Source organism: Anser brachyrhynchus (assembly GCF_964034855.1).
Source record: "Anser brachyrhynchus genome assembly, chromosome: 13".
Classification (NCBI taxonomy): domain Eukaryota; kingdom Metazoa; phylum Chordata; class Aves; order Anseriformes; family Anatidae; genus Anser; species Anser brachyrhynchus.
Window position 1 is genome coordinate 7,537,995 of NC_137708.1, and position 21,360 is coordinate 7,559,354.

General features: G+C 53.2%; 1 long non-coding RNA gene across 1 annotated transcript in view; it reads left to right on the forward strand.

Moving 5' to 3' along the window:
* Window positions 1–21,360, forward strand: part of LOC308176906 — a 26,297-nt gene continuing 4,937 nt past the window's right edge. Inside the window, exon 1 of the long non-coding RNA XR_013938729.1 lies at window positions 1–283. This is a non-coding gene — a long non-coding RNA (uncharacterized lncRNA). The remainder of the gene's footprint in view (window positions 284–21,360) is intronic.

Consider the following 21,360-nt stretch of genomic DNA (forward strand, 5'->3'; position numbering starts at 1 on the left):
CTCTGCAGGAAACGTAAAATCTGATCAAGTTCAGAGACGCATTGAGAGCCCGCTTCAAGCAGCGCTTTATAACCGCGGCCCTTTCACATCGTTCCCCCCAATCAGCCCCGGGAAAGACTTCGCGTTCTTTATTTTAGGGTTTGCAGGGAGGACAAAAAAAAAAAAAAAAAAAAAAAAAAAAAAAGCCACCGATATAAAATCTCCCCGAGAGGTAACACCGGTGCCCGTCAAACACTCAAATTGCCCAGGCCACATCCGCCAAGAACAGTCCCAAAGTTGGAAGGTGAGTGCCTCGCTGCCGTTACGGCGAGCCCGCAGCACGGCAAGAGGCGGGAGAGGGGGGAACCCCCCCCCCGGGGGGACCGGGGCCGCCTTCGCTGCGCGGGGGCGCGCAGACCGAGGACCGGGCAGGATTGCAGCCCTCCCTCGGGAGCGGCGGAGAGGGCCGGGGCTGCCCGGCACCAACCTGCGGCTCCCGGGGCCCGGCGGCGGCGGAGGGCAGCGGGGCGAAGCCGGGCTTCCCACCCCCCTACACCCCCCCCCCCGCCCCGGCGCTGCGAAGCGGCGGTGGCTCTACCTGCCTGTCCGCGGAGCGCTGCGGCGGGGTAATTAATTACCTCCCGCACGTGGTGGGTTTTCTCGGCTACTACAACCCAAAAAAAAAAAAAAAAAAAAAAGAAAAAAGGGGGGGGGGGAGCATAATTTAATTAGCCCATCAGCTGAGCGCCGGGGAGGGCCGCGCCTCTGAAGTCGCCGACCTGGAGCAACCGAGGGCGACTGACCCCTGCTTGTGCAGGAGGCCTCACGTGTAGCCCGGCGCATTGTCTGCCCCTAATGGGATGCGCCGGGGCCGCGCCGGGCCGGGGGCGGCGGCGGGAGCCCGCCGGGAGCCGCCGGGGCCGCGCCGCGCTGCGCGCCCAGGTGCCCACGCCGCGGAGCGCTGCGGTTCCCCGGGCGGGCTGCTCGGGGGGGGGGGGGGGGGCAACCTTCAGCCCACCGGCCCGGGGAGATGCAGCGAGCGGGGCTCTGCGGCGGGGGAAGCTTAAAAAATAAAAACGTTTATTTTTATTATTATCATTTTTTTTTTTTGCTTAAAAAAGTCCCTGCGCGCGGGCGGCGGCGGCACCGCGGGGCTTCGGGGAAAGCATCCCGGGGGGGTGGGGGGGGGATCAGAGGCAGCGGTGGGAGCTCTGCACGAGGACTCGCCGTTTCGGAGAGTGTTTGGTTGCTTTGCAGAAAGCGGCGCCCGCAGCCCCGCCGTGCCGCAGTGGACTCGCGGATCAGGCTACATAAATTAACCTATAAATCTTTTTTTATACGTTTCCCATTTCTACCCTGCCAACTTTGTACGGGTGTGTGCGCCGAGCAATATGCAGACGGACGTACAGACACTGTTTAAATCCCATCGCTTCCTAGCTGCAATCCGCCAGCTCGGGTACCAAAAATGGCATAAAACGCGTTCGTTTTATTTCAGCGCATTGTCGCTGTGGCCTATGATTTTTATTCTCCGTGCTTTCGTAATAATAATAAAATGTAGAATATATTTTGCACATATTTTAACGCTTCAGTAAATTCCATTTTTATTCAGCGGTATTTCTGGCCGGTCCCAATTCCTGCATTTATTTTTCAGAGGCGGGGGAACATCACCATCACATCTCTCTCCCTTTTAAATCTATCTCAATTGCAAACAGGCAAACAACAGCAACCGGAAAAGTAGTCTCGCAGGCTCTCCTGCTCCCGTCGTGCTCCCAAAGCAGGGGAAGGCGGAGAAAGACACCCTGCTTTACGTCAGGAACAGATATTCCTGTAATTCTCCTCCACCTTTTTTTTTTCTCTCTTTTTTTTTTTCTCCCCCCTTTGGGACGATTTGGGAATTTAACAGCCACAAAAAACGCAAAGCCCCTTGAAAGCGGTGCGGGTCCCTCCGCGCCCGCCGCTGCCCGGTTCCCGTGCGTGCCCCGCTCGGTGGCCGGCCCTCCCCGGCCCTCCCCGCCGGGCTCCCCCCGTGCTGCCCCCGCCCTGCCCCGGGGGGCTCCCGGGGCCCGACTCTGCCCCGACCCAGCACCCGGGCACGGCTCGGGGAGCCTCGCCGGAGGGAAGAGCGCCAGGTCTGGGCCCTGCAGCGCCAGGTCGGCGCGGGAGGAGAAATGGTCCCCAGTGGGTGCCCGCTCCTTGCGGCAGATTTCGCAGTGGGGCAGAGCGGGCAGGGGCTGGGGGGGCTTCGGCAACGGCCCCGGGAGCAGAGGCTCCGCGGGTTTCCCTCGTCCCCTCCGCCGAGGGTGTGAAGGAAAAGGCAAAAGGAGCCCGGGGAAACAGCAACAGAAATCCCCCGCACCGACCTGCGAGCCGGCTGGCAAGGGGAATACTTCATACGCCCTAAATACCTTTTAAAACGCGGTTTATCGTGGACAAATGAATATCCCTAACAAGCGTAAAGACAAGTAGCTTTTCTTCTGCCATAAACATATTGCACCTCCGCTGTAATTAAATGCAAACCAGGAGCGAACGCGACGTTTCCATTGCAGCTGTCACTCAGCGGAGGGGACTCGCATGTACATTTGAACTTCAGAGACAGGGGCTGGAGTAACCAGGTCTGAACTTCGGCAACAGAGGGGGCGAGGGGTACCAAAGGCCGGCCAGGCAGAAAGACCGAAGGGAGACAAAACGGTGGTGCCGGGGGGCTCCGTCCCGCAGCCCGGGCTGGCACCAGAGGGAGGGAGCAGCAGGGCAACCGGCCCGGGGTTTTTTTCGGACCCGGGTCGGGGATTTTCGCGTCTCTGCTGGCGGTGGGGAAAAGTTCCGCTTGCAAAACCGAACAGGAGCTCAGCTGCCGGCTGGGAAACACGCGTCGGGTTCGGAAGCGAGTGGGAAAACCACGAGGAGGAGTTGAAGCGGCTGCGGGATGAACGGGTCCCGTTCCCGTCCCTGTCCCCGTTCCTCCCCCCCCCCAATAGGGCGGCCAAGGCAAAGCCAAGGGGCAGGGGACGTCGCGGGTCGCGGCCCCGCAGGGTGCCGGGCAGCCCCTGCACCGTGCCCGCACCCAGACGGCGTGGGGCGAGTGACCCCAGGCAGCCCCCCGGCAAGGGCGAAAAGCCCCCGGCAAAGCTGGGGGGGGGGGGAGACGGGACGGGACGACACGGGGCAGTCCCCGGTCCCCGGGGCGGGCGGAGGAGGAAGCGGGGGGCTCGGCACCCCGGCCCTGCCGAGAGGATCCGGGCCCTCCGGCCGCCCCCTTGAAATCGCCCCCTTGAAGTCCTCCGAGGAGCGGAGGGGGTGGGGGGAAGTGGCGAATATCTCAATCAGCGAGGAGGTGACCTGTGACCCGGAGGGTGGCTCTATTGTCCCGCTCTTGCGGGGGACACAGACTTTAGTCAGCCTTTCTGCGTGACTGAGCCCTGAGGGGCAACCGCAAGCCCCGGGCTCCGGCGAAGCATCCCGGGCTCGGGAGCCGCCAGCCCGGCATCAGCTGCCGGGGCAGAGCCGCCCTTTCCCCGGAGTCCCGGGGTCGCCGCCCCAGAGCCCCGGCTGTTTCCGAGCCCGCCCTGCCCCGGCCGCCCCCTGTCCCCCCTCGGGGGGCCGGGCCGGGCCGCTCGGAGCATCCGCACCCCCGGGCCACGAGGGACCGGAGCGGCCCACCCGGTGCCGGGCCCACCGAGCAGGGCCGAAAGCGGGGCCGCGGAAGCCGCCTCCACCCGCTCCCGCCCGGCGGCGGCTTCCAGCGGGGCCCGGAGCTGAGCCGGGCACCAGGCGGCGCTGCGGAGCGGCCCGGCCCGGCCCCGGCCCCCGACGGCTGCCCCGGACCCCCCGGGGCTGCCCCGCGCCTCTGCCCGCACGCGGGGAGCGGTGGGCCGCTCCGCACCCTGCTCCGCAGCCCCGGAGCACCGCGGAGGACGGGGCAGCAGGGGGACGTGAGCCCCCGGTCCCCAAATCAACCCCGGCCCTGTCCGCCCCCCCTCGCCGAACCACCCCGGGGCCTCGCAACAGGTGTAAGCCCCGGTAATAAGCCCCTTGTTCGGGTGCAAAGCGCCTCGTTGGAACCGGCATCCCCAGGGGCCGGGGAGAGCGGTCTCTAGCTGTTGCGGACCAACCGGGGGGAGCTGCTAGGCTCCGGGGAGCCCTCTTTGCTCCCCCCCAGCCTGCAGCAACTCCCCCCAGGGAAGCTGAGGGGACACCTGCACCCGTGACATGGCCAGCCTGCGGTGCACGGGGCTCAAGGCGCTCTCCCCGCCGCCGGGAGCCCCAAACGCGGGGCTTCCCCTCGCTCCCAGCTCTTATTCCCACCCCTGGGAACGGCACGGAGACGGGGGGGGCGGCAGTGTCCCTCCCCTGGAGGCACGGCTCCCCGCGGCCCCGGGCTGGGGGCTTTTCTCCTGGCCGGGACTCCCCGACGTGGAGCCGTCCGGTGAGGCCCTGGTGGAGCGGAGGGGCCTCGAGGGGACCGGGCGTAGGTGGGCTCCGGCAGAGGGGTGCCGTGTCCCTCCGGTTCCAGCCCGTGGGGTCGGGCCGTGCGCCCAGCTCCGGGTCCGACGGCGCCGTGCCGGGACACGGAGAGCGGGTCGGCACCGACGGGCACACCGGCGGCGGGAAAACGGGGGTGTCTCCCGTCGCCCCGGCATCCCCCAAAGGTGGGGACACGATTTCGCCACCCCAGAACGTGTTGGAACAACGTGTTGAGTGCTTTAAGGTCTTAGGAAAAAAATAAAAACGAGGGCTGTGCCGTTCCCACCGCTTGCCTTTCGCCATCCTCCTTTCGGCCGCATCGCCCAGCGACTTTCCCGTCAACAGCCAAGGCTTTCCCCAACGTGCGGGGCAGAGAGCTGACTCCCCCTTTCCCCTCCGGCCCGGGGACCCGTCCCCGCGGGTCCCTCGGGGGACATCTGCCCATTCCCTTTCCCGTTTGCTTTTTTCTCCCCGGGAAAAGCGGTGCCGCCGCAAAGCCGCGGGGTACAACCCGCTGCCGTTCTTTTCTCTGCCGGCACCAGTCCCTTCGCCAGCGAGGGGGAACGAAGCGCTTCAGCGGCTCCCCCAGCCCGGAGCCCCGACGGGGGCGCGACCCCCCCCCCAGCGGGCTGGGAGTGGGGCAGGGCGGCCACGGCTCCGGGCACGAACCGGCCTCAGCCCTCGCACACTTCCGCGGGTGAAACAGCCCCGCAACGGGAGCGACTTGTGGCGGTAACAGCCCGTTGGAAGCCTTGGGGCCAAAGCTGGCCGAACAGCGGCACTGGGGCGCGGGCATCGCCCGAATGTTTCCACCAGGGCCGATCACCCTGTGCCTGCCACCGCGGGGCTCGGGGCAGAGCCCGTTCCCCTCTTGCGTTTCCCCAGATTTCGGGCCGACAGAGCACCCCCCTTCCCCTTCCCTATTTTTTCCATCGAATGCCGCCTTTCCTCAGCTGCCCCGCGGAGGCCCCGCGCTGCGGGGCGCGGTGGGCAGCGACGGGGCCCCCCGGCACCACCGACTACCCCGTAAACAGGGGGCCTTGGCACGGGGTGAAGGAGTCGATGCTTTTTATTACCCTCCCCGGAAGATCAGGTCCGCAACGAGAACCTTGAGTAGCAAAGCTCGCGTTAGGAAAGGTGCCTCGACTTACAGCCGGGCAGCAGCCGGTGCGCTAACCTTGGCTGCGATGGGGCGGCACCGAGGGGAAAGGGAAAAAAAATATAATAATAAAAAAAGGGAAAAAAAGGAAAAAAAAAAAGATAGAGAAACAAAAACAACTCCAAAAAGCAGCCAAGCAAACCGAAAGCCCCACTGCAGCCCTCCAGTCGCGGCTCCCAGCTGAAGGCAGCTCTTTGCCCCCGCTCCGTCGAAGTCCCCTTGCAGGGGGCAGAGGCGGCTGCGGGCAGGGCTGCCCGCGGGACCCCGTTTTGCCTCCCAAGTTTTCAGAGCCAGGAAACTGCCATTTCCCGCTACCTTCGCCCATTCCCCGATAGCTTTCAAGGCGTCCACGTTTATTTTAAAAACTCTTCTGAGAGCTGTAGTAAATTGCGTTTGCTTGTAGCTACAAAGGAGAAAGTTAAGCATTTGTCTCTGCTGTTGTATAGGCAGCCAGTTGTTTTAATTAAAGGGTGGGGATCCGTGATATATACACCAGATAAAAGCAAATGCACAGAATAAACTAATTAAAACATTGTGTTTGGAACACATTTTATTTCTTTTTTTGATCTTAGTTGTGTTTTAAAGAAATGTCAGCGCACTATAAAGCAACCTTATTTCCCTTATAGTGTGCGGCGCTTTTCAAAGGCTAGTGTGATATATTTTAGAAAAGAAATCCCGCTGTGAAAGCTTGCGTGTCTTCTCTTTACCAAACTAAGCTCTTGTCAATCATGCCAGGGCATATCCAATCACCAAGTCCCTTTTTGGAAAGCAGCTCATCCCGCTGTGCTTTTATATATCACACCGCAGCATGTTTAGATGCATTTTTACTATCACTTCAGGAGCGGTGACTGATGAGAGCGCAGTTACAGTACCGGCTTCCCCAAACGCCGGAGTTGCTAACAATTTGCCTGGCTATTGTGTGCGTGTCTTTCTCTCCCTCCTCCCCCTTTCCTGCCTCACGTTGCCTCTATTTGTCATGGACACCAAGATGCGGGGGGGTGGTAGCAGGATCCCGAGGTGCCCATCACCTGCCTGGGACACGGGGACGGGCGGCTCCGTGCCTGCCCAGCCCCGGGGAGGGGAAAGAGCAGGCAGCTCGGGGCTCCCCCGATGGCACCGGAGAACCGAGGGCACCCCACCTTGCCCCGGGCTCCCCCCGGCCCCCCCTGCGCGCCCGGCTCACGGCCGCAGAGCCGCTGCGCAAAGCCCCGGGGCTCCCGGGGGTCCCGTCGGGGGGTCCCGCTGCGGGCGGAGAAGCCCCTCCAGGGCGGGGGAAAGCCTCGGAGCACGGCGAGGCGTGTGTGGGGCAGGGCTGGAAACCTGCCGGTCCCCCCCCCCCCAACCCCCCCCAGCCGCGAGTGGTGACAAAGCCGCCTGAATTTGCTCCCTCGTTTCAATTCCGAGCCCTGGAACCGTTGCACGGGCGCCGCGTTTACCTCTTGATCCCGACTGGAAGTGAGAAAAAATATAGACTTTTTTTTTTCTTTTTGCTAAATTTCTGGACCCTAATTGAAGACAAGTGGCAAATGGTTTTTATTAAAATCCCCCTCCTTTTTCCTCCGCCTCCAGCTCTGGGTGTTTTCAGACAAACTGTGCAAACCTCTGGCGACGCACACGTACAGAAACATTCGATATTTCTCCGTTCAGTAATGCATTCATATCGTCTGGCTCGGGTTCTCTTCCCAGGGGCAAATTTCGGGGACACGGCCGTGCCCAGAACCCCCCCAGTGCGTCCCGTGCTGTGACCGTGTCAGAGAACCCGTGAAGGGGAGCTGGGGGGGGGGCGGGGGGGACACGGACATCCCCGGTGCCCCTCCGCCTTCCGAGACGACCTAGGCACAAAGGCTTCCGACGCCCAACCTGTTTACACAGATTTCCTCTCACCTCTTTGGCTCCATCATTTTATCTCATAAGATTTCGCCCCCTTCGTTTGCAAGAGATGGTTGCAAATTTCCCCCAAACGTTGGCTTCTCCCCACGCTCCTTGGGTGAACCTGGTCGGACCGAGAGAAACGAGTTGATTTTATCGTTTGCCTTAAAAAAGGATCAGATGCGGGCATTTATTTCTATTTTATTTCCCGTTTACCGCACAGGCTGTGGCGGCTGCTGTACCGCAGCTCTCCCTGAAACGTCGAGAACTAAAGGTGCAAATGAAGCGAGGACTTACTGATGCAGGGGAAAAAATTATATTTCATATATATATATTATATCCTAAAAATCCCTGGCACTTCGGATGCCGGGAGCCACTCGTGCCTTCCCCATTTGTCCTCAGGCATCCGAGCCGCCGCGCCCACGGGAAGCCCTGCGCGCCCCCCGCGCAAGGCGCGCCCCCGCGGGGCTGGGGGACACCCCGCCCCAGCCGATCCCTACCCCGGCCCCCCGGCACGGCGAATTAAATACCTTCCCGGACCAGCACTTGCCCTGCTTTGTCTCCCTCCCCCCAGAAAAGAACTCGTCCCGCTGGCTCTCCCCAGAAGCGATGCCCGGAGCAGGGGCTCAGCCCCCCTGCCGCAGTGTCAGGCCGTGCGAGGGGACCAGCCGGAGCCCCCTGAGCGTGCCGGAGCTGCTCTTGTGTTCCCGGGAGGCTCCCGCTGAGCGGGGCTGGGTTGTTCCTCCCTCCCCAAAGCTCCCCCCCAAGGGACTTTGTGCCCCTTCACCCCAGATGACAGGAGGCAGACTTGGAGCCGGTGCCGTCTGGGGGCCCGGGCAGGGGACCCTGCCGAGCGGAGGTGGCTGGCGGGGCAGAGACCTCCCGGCTGGAGGTCGGGGTCTGGGGACAGGAGGCCACCTGGGTAGACACGTGTCCCTCTCACCCATTTAGGACACGGGAGGCTCCTGTCGTGTGCTCAGTGCTGGAGAGCAGAGCTTAGATGTGGCTCTTTGCAGGCTGGGGCCGAAAGGCAGCACCCCATGCTGAGCCCAAGCCCCACTTGCATGGCAGGCTGACCCCCAGCCCAGCCTGGGTCCGGCCATTTGGCAGTCCCCATTGCCATGTGCCTTGTCACCAACATTGCCACTGCCAGGTGCTCCACACAGGTACAATGCAGGGGCTTTGCTGGGACACCCTGGGGGAGCAGACCCCATGGCTTTGTGTGTTTAAGGAGAAAGGACATGGTGGCAGAAGCGCCCACTGGGATAGCATTAAAATAGGTACAGTTGCATGTGCCAGGAAAGCTTCAGCATCACCCGTGCACACCTGCCACAGGCAGAAGTCACTGCCAGGTCTCTGATATTAAAAAGACACACGTAAAACTGTTTTCAAATATCATCATTTCAGAACAGCAGTGCTGCTTCATTCCCCCCCGCCCCCCAAACCCCAACACGCACACACATTTTTACATTTCTTGAACATTAACACAGCACAGAGATACATTCACATGGGTTTTCTCCTCTAAATAATGAATGTAACAATTGGTTTTTTTTAAAAAAAAAAGAAAGAAAAAAAGAAAAATAAAAGAAAAAGAAAAAAAGAAAAGAGCAAGGACAGAAATAAGCACACAAACCTAATCCAGTTTGGGAAAAAATACAGACTGGTCTCCAGCCCTAAACACCCACATGCAACTCAACACTAAAGTAAGCCTCCGCAAAAGCAAGGAAAAAAAAATATCCATCTCTGCCCTCAGGACTAGAAAATACAAGAAACAGGCAGCTTTCTCAGCCCCCTCCCAGTTGCCAGGAGGCCACAGTGCTGGGCTTCGCTCGCCGCTGCCAGGGCTACCTCCTGCAGCACGAGTGGTGGGAGGCTGCTGCTGCAGCCCAGGCTTTAACTTCCCAACAGTAACAGCAGCACTGATTTCCCGAAGTGTGAGGATTTGGGCCTTAGGTTCTCCAGCTCAGTTTTGCAGGTGAAGGGTTTTTCCACCTCTCCCCCAGTGCCACAGCTGGGAAGAAAAGTGGCTCCCAGAGCAGCCACTGTCCCTGCACAGCACAGCTCATGGGAGTGCACACTCCTCATCTCAGAGCTACCACACGAGGTAACGGCAAGTTTGCACCCATCCTGCCCACAGAGAAACAGCAAAAGCTGCCCAGGCAGCTGCCCTAGCCAGGAGACATGCACTGGGAGGGACACACCAAAGCCCAAAACCATTGCTTAAATACCTTTGAAAAAATCTGCATTTCAAATACTTCAGGGAAAGATGCATGTCCAGCAAAACCAGCAGGTGGGAGCCATCCCAACTGTGCACCAGTCCCCCCTCACTGTCCCAGCCAGAAGTGCTCAGAAAACTCTGCACCTTCTCACCACACACTGCAAAACCTACCCCACAAAACACAAGCTCAGGTGTAACTTACTGAAGCCAGTGATGCTCCTCACCTGCTGACAGCTGAGGCTGCGCTGAGGTGCCCCACAAGTGAGTGGTGATGCACAAATCGCGTAGATTTTGTTGTTGGAATTTGTTTTCCACACATCTTTAGTATAAATGTAGGAAACTATGAGCTCCCAAATCTGTCCACCTGCAACAGTACGTAAAGGAACAATACACAAACAGATAACTCAGCTTTTCTATGAGGTGCAAAATAACTCACCGTTTCCAAATTCGCCCAAAGAAGAGAATAATGTGTAGATAAAGTGCGTGGCCTAAGCTCTTCAATAGTTCCTAGCTGGTATTGATGGCAAATAGATGCATAAATATAATCTGTTAACAGGATGTTTGGGCCAGATGCTCTGTGCTCTCAGCCCCACCAAACCCCAGACAAGGCCAAACATTTTGGAGGTGGAAATACTGGCATCACTGAGCTGATATTTTACAGATGCTGCTGTACAGTTCTTACAAGTTTTTTCATAAATTCATAGTTGTTGCTGATCTCCAGACAGCAAATAGAAAAACTATTTGTTTTGGAAAGTTTTAAAGGTATAAAGCAGATGATATCCAGACCAACTGTGGTATTATTACAATAATAAGGATCATTAAAATAATTTCCACCTTTTGAATTAGGAGTTGCGTAAAATAGCAGTGTAACAACGATGTTTAGAATAAAAATTCAGCACCAAGTTCTTACTGTAGCTGCTGCAAAACTGCACACAAATCTTATTGCAAGTGTAGTACTATTGTTTTTAATGGATTACATTTTATTAGATTTTGAAGAGTGTTCACATCATAAAATGCAGGCAGGAAGTACTGTGTATGTAAAACACATCCACATTAATTATGAAAGCTAGTAAATGAATCATACATTACTGCAAATATATTATGCATTGCTTACATTGCTTTGCCGTGGCATGTTTGCACGATAGAAATAGAAACTAGAAAGAAAGTCTGAAAAAAGAAAACAAAGCCCTAAGAATAAATAATAGCATTAGCTAAAGAGGAAAGAAGAAGGAGGAAAAGCACAGAGGGAAGATGTGATACCAGCATGACCTTATTTTTGTAACAAGCCCCTGTGATATTTCAGTACCTGTGCACTGCAAACCCAGGAGTCGAAGAGAACTCATGGGGTGTTTTCTCTGACCAAGTTTTGTGTTATTTTGACAGCAGAATCGTGTGGCCTATCTTACAGAGCATCACTAGAACTCACAGATCTCACTTATTTTTTCAGAAAATTACTTCTCATGCCTGTTCGCAGATTTTAGCAGAGTTGATGAAGTACTGTCTATGGAGAGTGAACTGGCTTTTCAAAATGACAACTTATTTCCTGCCAAATTTGCTTTAAGAAACCACTTCAGTTCTGCGCACGAGACTTCATGTCGCTTTGATTTACTATCCAGGATATAAAAGGAGATCGGTTTGGTTATAGTGGAATTTAAAGCAAAATTAAATTTTTCTCCTATAGGAAGAACATTATGATTTCATACAGCCAAAACACACACATCATGTCCGCAAAACACTCGCTGTATGCTCTTACATGAGGCAGGGAGGGGAGGCACACCATGAGCCCGTGGAGATAATACACATGCAGATCTGCGTTCAGCCAAATCACGATGAGCTGCAAGGCTGATGATGAATCTTAAAAACTGCCATGAGGGTGGGGAAAGCACAGCTGGTGGCAGCCCTGCGCTCGGTGCCTGTCCCCTCGCGCTGGTTTGTACCAGAGCATCTCGCTGCCGTCAGCGCTGAAGGCAGCTGCCTGCAGAGCTGATGCTGGCAAGCTGGGCTTTTCTTCTGGCAGCTTTCTCTCCTAAGCAAGGGGTATTTTCCAGGTCAGTCATCTGACGGTTCACATTCCCCCCAAACCTGCTGGACCGCTGTGCCCTCCACTCTTCCAGATGCGAAAGCCGGGCTCTCTGAGCAGGGCAGGGGCTGCGTGCCCAGGATGGGCAGCAGAAGCTGCCTTTCTCTTGCAAACAGTGCCACCAGCCTCCCTCCTGCCTGTTTCGGAGGGGCCCCTCTCTGTCGTGCTCCTTGCGCTGGTGTTGGCATCCGGCGGGTCTCGCTTGTGTGCCAGGCTCCACGCTGCAGCGCTAACTGCAGCAGCAAACACAATATGCAGTCCTTAGGGCTTTAAAATCTTGTCAGGCTCTGCACGGGCAATGGAATCTACCCTGGCATTCCAAAGACAACCTCCAGTGGATTTTAGGAAGAATTTTATTTTAGGGTCAATTTTGGCACACATATGTTTAATCGAAATTAATTGCTCCACCCCATCCCTGCTTAGCACACACTGTCCAGGGTAAAAATACTGCAGCGACAGAGAGGCCGTGGGCTATTAAACCTCACTGAAGACTTTCACCCCCCTTTGTCATATACTGAAGGTATCTTTCCATGAAATTACTCATGTTAATTAACTCTATGGAGATGTCTGCTGATTTCTACTTGAGTAAAATCTCTGAAAAGAGGAAACTCGAAATGGGGAGTTTGTGATGAGCTCAGCTCACGGAGGAGGGATACTGAAAGCAGAAGCCAGGGCAGGCATGTGCAGTAACTGCAGCAAACTGCACTGTTCAAGAATCTCAGTTCCACACAGCCAAGCGACTAGGGCTGCTCTGGCCCATCATACACATGAGTAGGTCCCAGAAATATTTGGTGTTTGACGCCAACTCATCATTTCCCTCCAGGTCTGAACACCCAAGAATGTCAGTTGAATATTCATTTCTGTTAGACCTCGCATCACATCGCTGAGGTGAAATAATGGAAAAACATCAGTTGGAAGAGATCTCTGGAGGTCTTAAGCCCCACCTCCACTCAAAGCAGAGCTAATTTCAACATCAGATCAAGATAAATTTTATAGTAGTTAATCTGGTAAAGCCATGAATGAATTACACCACACTCCCACTCCCCAAGTGACTTTCAGTGAGATCTTTATGCTATTTCCCATCTAATTTTGCCTTTGTCTTACAGCTGGATAACCTATCCTAGGGAAGTCTCGGGGAATTGTACTGAGAACAGAACAGGATTTTCTAAGCCTACAAAGCTCTTGTTGTCTAACATGCCATTCACCATCCACTCTTAAAACCTCCAACACTGACCTAAGCCACCGTCCTGGAGAAGGACGTAGGCCACTGTATTTAAATGGTTTGGACTGGCAGCAGACAGCCATGCCTGCCTTCTTTCTGAGAAATAAAAGGAGAATAAGGTGTAATTAAAAACCTAGGAACACTGCAAATGGATCGGGTAAATGAAAACCTTGAGGACATGTTATTCGCATTTGACAGACCCCCGTCTCCCAAATTTTTCAGAGCATCACCCATGCCAGAGAGCGGCTGCACAGCCAACGCCTCACATTTAGGGATTTGGGTTCCATGCAACACCATCTGGCTGATGTCGTCATGATCATCGCAAGAGAAACTGCTGTGGCATTGGTGGCAGGCACTGGGTGACACCTGGCCGCATGCCCTCGTCCCTCCTCACCCTGGGTGGCTCCAGTGCGCAGGGCTTAGCTCCCTTCCGTGTTACATTTCCACCACCTTAGAGCCAGGAAGTAAAAAACAGCTTTTGGATGACTTCCGCTAGCACCAGGAAATCTAGAACCTTTGCCAAAGAATTACAGAGACGTAGTGTTAAAAAAAATAGGGTTGTCTCCAAAGTCTTTTAAATAAAGAGGCTGCAGTCGGCACCATTCCTGGCAGGCAGGCAGGCAGGGAGACTGACCTGCCCATCAGGACCCCATTTTGCGACTTACAGCAGCCTGTCAGGAAAGATCGATAGTTGGCATGGTAACAAGCTCATTTCCCAAGAATGGAGCTCCTTTTTATTAAATTTGGCCGTCTATTGATCAGTTCCTGATCCACGTATCAAAACATGACAAGCACTTAATGAATCACAGATTTTTATTGAGCTGAATAAAAAATATATATATATATCAGGAGGCAGCTGGGAAGTGCTCCCTGCTCACAAGTGCGGCACGGGCTGCAGTAAGGGGCTGGGGCAGGGATGGAAAACTAGTACGGATGCAGCTTGCTCTTCTGGTGATTTTAGGACAGTGTTTGGAAGGCCCTCTGTTCCCACGCATGTTTCTTACAGCAGCAGCCCCATCAGACAGCTTCTGCTGATGGGTGGGATTCTATCCCCACTCACTGCCCATGGCTCTCAGCTCTGGCTGCGGTGAAGTGACTGATAGGTCAACCCATGTACACTTGCTGAAAACATCTCTCAAGTTCAAGTCTTGTGTTAAACTTGGTCCTGCCAAGCTTTCTTTGCATTCTCAGCCATGTGGCCCCAGCCCAGCAGCAGCTCGACTGGTCCTTGCTGCAGCCTGGCATCCCCTCTAGCCCATGTCCCCTGCTTGCCAACCCAGGGATCCACACAACTCCTGTTCCCCAGCATCCTTGTCCCAGAGGGCAGGTAACTCTGGTGTGATACAAAACCTTTGGCCTTTCCGTGGGAGCCATACAGTCCATCAGGAAGGTGATAGGCCTGTTCAAATTGCTTTAGCGCCCATTTACATGAGAGATAATAACAACTCCAAAGGCTTCTTCCGGACTATTAAATAATATCCACTTAAAATAGTGTCTGAATTCATATTGAAATGACAGACTATAATAATACAGTCATAGCCATCCAGCATACAGAGCCGACTGTAGATGCTTAGCAAAATTGCAAGATGTACTTATTTACATGATACATAATATGATAGCTGAATTTTTCAGGTCATCTCCTTTGACTGGTCTGATACAGAGAAGTTGTTGTAAGATATCTCTCTATCCACCCCCCCCCCCCCCCCGTCAGCTATTTTAAAAGGAGACAAAACACCCTGACCACACTCAGGAATATACTAGAGCTTTCAGACAACCAACGATTCCGCAAACTACAATAAAAATTTCAGACAAAAGCTAAAACACCCCAACATATCTCCTGTACACCCTGGAGACAGTTGCCACATCAAAACCAATCAATTCACAATGGATCCCACCATTTCAAGCAGCTTGACTTAAGGAAGTTCTTAAAAACTGCCCAAACCTTGCAGCGCATTTGGGTTTATTTGCCTACAGTCACAGCAGCGATCCTACGGCAGGGAGAGGACTTGAAATCACTGGTGCTTAGTGATGTGCTTGGTGCACCATGCCCAGCCACATGTATATACGCCCGTCAGAGTGCATTGCTACTGCTCACATTCCTGCAGGACCATCATCCTTTATCATTTAGGGTTGCTGACATTGCTTGAGCACCGGTTGGAAAGGTCACAAGAAGTCAGGCCAGGAAGCAGTGAGCTTTCGGGAGCGAGCGATGCCGAGAGAGCAGAGCAGAGCAGCCGTGTGCTGGCTGGGAATGACAGCGCCCCAGGTCCGCACAGACACTGACATTCTCCTCCTCGACTCAGAGCAAAGGATGAACTTTGCCAACGCATTACTCACGTTTTTTCCAGACACTCCAAGAACAGGAAGAAATCAGGTTAAATCAGTGAGTAAGTGGACAAGAGCAATTCTCTTAGCTGTCGTACCCCTCCAAGGGCAGTTTTGGAGGAGAAACAAAAGTGCTGCATCGTCCATTTGAGAGCTTAGCAAACCCTGCCAACATTTGCACAGGACGAGCAAGTCCTTATCTGGTCTCCATTTCAGACTGTGCTCCCAGCCCTGCGTGTTCCCTTCCTGAGAATATTCAGCCCAGACAAAGCTACCTAAGCATCCCGAACACCTGAACACACCAAAAGGCAAACACTGCCAGACCTCTCCAGAGAACAAATTCCAAACTCATCACGTCATTTAGGGGGGGTTTCCCCACGCAGCCCCCAGGAGCTGGGGCCAGCCTCTTCCCAGCCACCAAGCTGAATTTCAAGCGACCAGCTCAGTGATGCCCGGGCGGAGAGTTAACATGCATTCAAGCAGCTGGTAAATTTCCTAAGGGAAGTGGTGGTTTGTGTGTTTGTGAGAACGAGCCCTGTGCCACTTTGAGCTGCTTTGGCAGGAACAGTGGGATTTCAACAGATCTGTGCACTCAACTCCGTCAGGGCTGGGAAAAGCCGATCAGCCCCAGCACCGGGCGTCCTCCCCTTCCCCTTCTTAGGGCAACTAATTGTGGGGACAGGAAAGGAGACCGCAGGGACTAACAGCCTGATCTTGTGTGAGGGTTTAATTTAAGTTAGAAATAACATCTCTCTTTCTCCTATAGATCATCTTAGGATTTTGAAAGGGCAGTCACGCAACTTCCCCCGGCAGTTATGGCAGAACCGCGCTCGAAAATGAATGGAGCTCGTGGAAGCATTCAGGGGCTAACAATCGGATTTATAATTAGGCCTAAAAAGGGAAGAACACTGAATAAAAGCAGCACAGCCAATTTTAGAAGAAAAGGAAGTTCTGGATGGAATTCATTGGGGTAAGGCACTGAAGTGGAAATGGAAAGTGTTCAAAGATAAATGAGTTTAGGCCTAAGAGTTTGCTTGACATCTAGAAAATGTACTAGGAACACAGTGTCAAGAAAAGCTAACGTGAATAACAAAGAAACACAAGAAGTGAGAGAAGAGAGGAAAGAGCCACAAAACTTGGTACAACAAAGAGTTGCAATTATAGAGGGAAATGTAATGAAGTGTAAAAAATCATAATGAAAGCAAAGATGGAGAGTGAAAGGATGATTGCATATTTGCTTAATGCACATCGGAGAAGTGTCAAAGACATGGGGAACAAGAGGTCACTAAATGAGAAAATAAAGCCTCAGAGGAAAGGCAGTGAATTTATTGCTTTAAATACAGATTTATTTGCCTGGGATTTACCACTTGAGGGCCAAGGACAGACACAAGCAATGGAAATGTTTTCCTAAAGAGGCAAGATTTCTGGAGGAAACCGAGTTCTGCCCTTAGACAGCCAGTAGCACGGTTCAGTCTGGCGCAGCAGCAAACAGCTGGGGGCAACTGGGCTGCACATGGGGGGATCTAATGGGGTCTTGGAAACAGAGGGAAACCTCAGCCTGACCGTGTACAGCATCCCCCAGGTACGTGGGAATCAACATTTGTTTTCCAATAGACTTTACTGTCACAACAAACGCTGCCTCAAAGTGACTCAGATTTGCAAGTTACCTGCATCAGACATAGGGCTCCCCTCCTCCTCCCTCCATCCCACCCACCCTCCCTGGATACAACCAGGACCCGAAATACCCACCCCATCCAACCGGCACTTCCCAATGCCCTTGCTGCATGGAAATAAGTCAGTGTCGCGGCCCGCAAGATGTTCTTACTAGGTTCAGAGCAGCAGCACAAAGTGTGGTGGAAATCATCTCGGGTGGGTGTCTGGGGTGCGTGGGGAGCAGCACTTGTGGCCCCAGCTGGGGTTTTTGCACCCGGCTGCTCTGTGGCCATCAAAGGGCAAACTCAGGGTTTCGCAGCTGCAGGGAAAACTGAGCTTTGCTACTGAATGTGAAATGCAGACAAAACACTGTTATCCGAGAACATATCCCTTTCCCAGCACAAGGCACAGCTGTGGCTCTGCATTCACAAGTCTATCACTGGTTGCTGACTCCAGCCAAAAACACAAACCACCACTTTCTGTAGTGTTGTTGCCAACAGTCCCCTCCTACACCCGGAGGCTCACAGGGCTTCAGGTACCCTTTTGTGCCCTGCGACGGGGAATGCCCCCAGCTAAGGGCACAGGCGGGGGTTCTGCTTTGCAGGGGACCACGCTGACGGAAGGTGCCGGCACTCTGCCAGTTCCCAAAATCACAGCATGGGACGTTAAGCAGATGCTAATGGAGAACATGGCTTAGACCAGTCCATCCCCAGCACCGAGAAGCGCTGGATGGGACATGAGGCCGTTGGCAGAGATGAATCCTCACCTCATCAAGTGTCCCAGCAGTGGAAGCCTGTGTCAGTGCTGGATCACCCCAGTGGAAGCCTCAGGATCCTGAAGAAAGCCCCCGGGCTGCCCCAAACCCTCCCTTCCCTCTGCACCTATGGGGCTCAGCACCATCTCAGCAGCAGCAGAAGCTGACAGCCCACGGCTGCCCAGAAAACCGATGGAGAAAGCAAAAGGGAGCAGAATGAGGCTGCCAATGTATTTTCCCTCAAAATCTGTATAAACAGCAGTGATGCCCTGGGAGCGAGATCCTACTGGTGCATTTATCAACTGAGCGATATCTAGACAATTAGTTGTTTTCTCTAATTTAGGACTAATTTTGTCCCACCAGTTTAAATTAAAGCCCCCAATAGGATAATTTCCTTGCAATCTTAATTTTGTTACAAGCGTTTCATTAATCCAATCATAACTTCTATAATATTGTTTGGCAGCTGATTGAGACTACAATAACCACAGGGGTTCGGGCGCATTGTCTCATTTATGATAAAAAAAAAAAAAAACATGAAATGACTCCAATTAAAAATTCTTTTAGTACTGTCTAATATGTGAAACTCCCCAAAGTCAGGCCAGGAGCATCATCATTCCATCCACACAGCCCGTCTGCGGGTGACAGCAGAAGCTACATTCTAACGTCAACCGTATATAAGTGTCTGTCTGTCTAGCTGTCTATGGCAGTAACATATTTAAAGAGAAATGCCAAGGTGGCTGAACGCCATTCACATTTGAAAATATTTGTCTATGGCTTTGGGGAATTTTCTCCAGAGGATTTTGGATTTCCTCCACAGGTCTCCTTCAGCTCCCCGAAGTCATATATTGAAAGCATCCCCGGCCATAATGCAAATACTCAGCACATGGCAATTCCCTGCAGATCTCATATTCATAGCAAGAAATGGGAGAGAGAGGAATCTGATGCAGGAAAGATCTTGTGGCAGTAATTTCTAATAACACACAGTGTTGTCGGCAGCATGAACTTCAGCTTGGAGATGTGCTGATTTGAGGGGAAAAAAAAAAAAGCAGTGGGGATTTTAAAGCAAATTCAGGTCTTAAAAACCGTACTTTCTTCAAGTCACACACAATCATTCCTGACCAAAGTTTTCCAGATGCATTGAAGTATTGAAGTATAGAAGGGAAGTGACAGAAATCCCTTGAAATAAACACAACAAAAGAAATCAAAAGAAAATCAAAATTAATCTAGGCCATATAATAGAAATAATAGAGCCGATGGGATCATTTCTGCTTCTTCTCAATGAACAAGAGCCCACAAGAATGGAGGGACAGCTTCACTTCGCAACCTGGACCAAACCTAGAAGGTTCAGAAGAACACAGCACCTGGTTTCTCCTGGATGAAACCCTGTGGTGTTTGCCAGAGTCTCTTTGAGCAGGAGCACAGCATCAGACTGGACCTTGAGCAAGTGCCCAGATAAGAAAATACAACCCATTTTTGGGCCAGCCCCACGCCACACTGCCAGGACAGAGAATGGGGGATTTGGGGCCACTGCCCAGACTCAGAAGCTTCAAAGGCAGCAGGACGTGGGGTGGAGAGGGGATTGGCCAACTGGCCCTGCTCCATCCTCAGCAAGGGCATGTGAAGTATCCAGATAGAAAATGGCATGTACAAGTGTGCTTTCCATCCCACTTAAGGGTGAGTCAAGATCCAGAAACTGCCCCAAAATGACCGTAAACTAAGAATTTCCTTTGGGGACTGCCAAATTGCTCTCTTTTGGCAGAGGTAGGACAACAGCAAAACAAGAACTGTTGGGGACTCCTGCCAGTTATCCCACCGACAAAGCAGTTCTTCCCACCTAAAAAAAGCAAAAGTGAAGCATGGCGTGTTTCAAACCCTTTTTCCCTTACTTCCTCAAGCACACTACCGGAAAGCAAGAAGCAGCAAGAAAACCAAAGCAGCTCCTACCACCTTTTGCCGTTTAATAATCTACTCCCTCTAAGCAACCTGTCTGGCAAATCTGTTTTTCTCATCAAAAAACAACTCTGTCACGATACATGGGAGGTGCGGTGGGAGCATCAGCCATGTCCCTGGGCACTTGCCCCATGGCCATCCTGGCTGTGCTCAAGGGAAGGGAAAATCAGCATTCATCACTCCATGCTGGCAGGTCAGAGTGTCATATGGAGGATGGTTTGCAGAGAGCAAGTGGTAGTGTCTGTACGCTGAGCTGGTAAACTCAGGAATTATGTTTTTTTCCTCCTCAAAATCATGATTTTCTCCTGTCTTCGTTTCTGTAAAATTTCTACCCCAAGGTTACAAGTCCGCCTTGCTCAGAAGCAAACTTCGGCCTTCAGGGAGGGCCAGGAGGGGTTGGTTGCCTTTAAACAGCGACACTTTTCCTTTTTCTTCCTACCCAAACAACCCAGGCAGATCTCTCATTTTGTCATTACAGCTCTTCCTTTTGTGTCCTGACCTAAAAGGAATTAACTTCTGCCCGACTTGAAAATAACAGGAGCAGGCAGCGAGGCCCGTACCGATAACTATGGGTTTAGAGGCTTCACGCTACAGTTTCCATACATCTCAGCTGACGAGATGCACCGAGCTGCACGGGGCCACGCGGCTTTGCTGGAGGAGGACCTGGGTGCTGATGGAGGCAGCAGAGCTGGCAACGCAGGGTCAGAGCAGTTCAGCCCCTCATCCACAGGGACTCTGTCCCGGTGTTGCACTCCAGCCCTAGCCCTTGTGGAAATTAGTCTTTGCATGGATACGTATAAATAAATCCAGGACATTGCTTGCGTAACGCTAACGTTTTGCAGTATCTGGCATTTGCCGCTAGTTGAAGGCAAAGCAAACCATGCTTCAGTGGAGCATAAAATTGCTTTCCTTTGGAACAAGCAGGGCATTGTAGTAATAGGCAAAACTGTACATTGTGTTAACGGCTGTATTTTCACATTATTGATTTACATTGTGTAATGCCATGCAAGACCTGCTTTCAATGATATGTGCATCTGTCATATCACAAGAACTGCAAAAGAGCTAGGCTGGAGGCTGCTAGGAAAATGAAGCGCTGAGGATCCCGGGGCACATTCACATCCATGTGCCCATCATGTGGAGGTGATGATTAGGGGGATGTTGTGGTAATGAGCAGGTCCCAAGTGTGCGCTATGTAAATCAAGGCTGCCCGGGTCAGCTTTGACTTACTGCGCACATCCAACTTTTTCAGCCTGCTTGCTCTTCTGACAAGGAGAGTGTATGTAAATGGCTTCCCCTGGCAGCTTCCTCAGCTAGACATGTTTCAAGGCATCCAAGATGGATGTGTTGCATTTTTTTTTTCTCTCCTTCCCAACCTTTTTCTGCTGGGGCCAGATCTGTGTGGCCCCAGAGTGGGGCTCTCCATGAGGATCCCCATCCCCTGGGTGAAAGCAGAGCGGTATAAAAGGGCCACTGAAGATGAAATTGGTGAGGCTTTCTATGGGAAAGGTAACCACTAAAAATGCCTCAGAACAGGAAGACAAATATTCTGCTGATACAGCGTTTTGACTCTAAGCAAATTTACCTGAAATATGGAATAATGCAGTGTTGCTTTCAAAATTATTTAAAAAAATAATCACTAGTTAATGTACAGCTTTGTTTTATATCATCTAGTGCGATGATAAATTAGGTA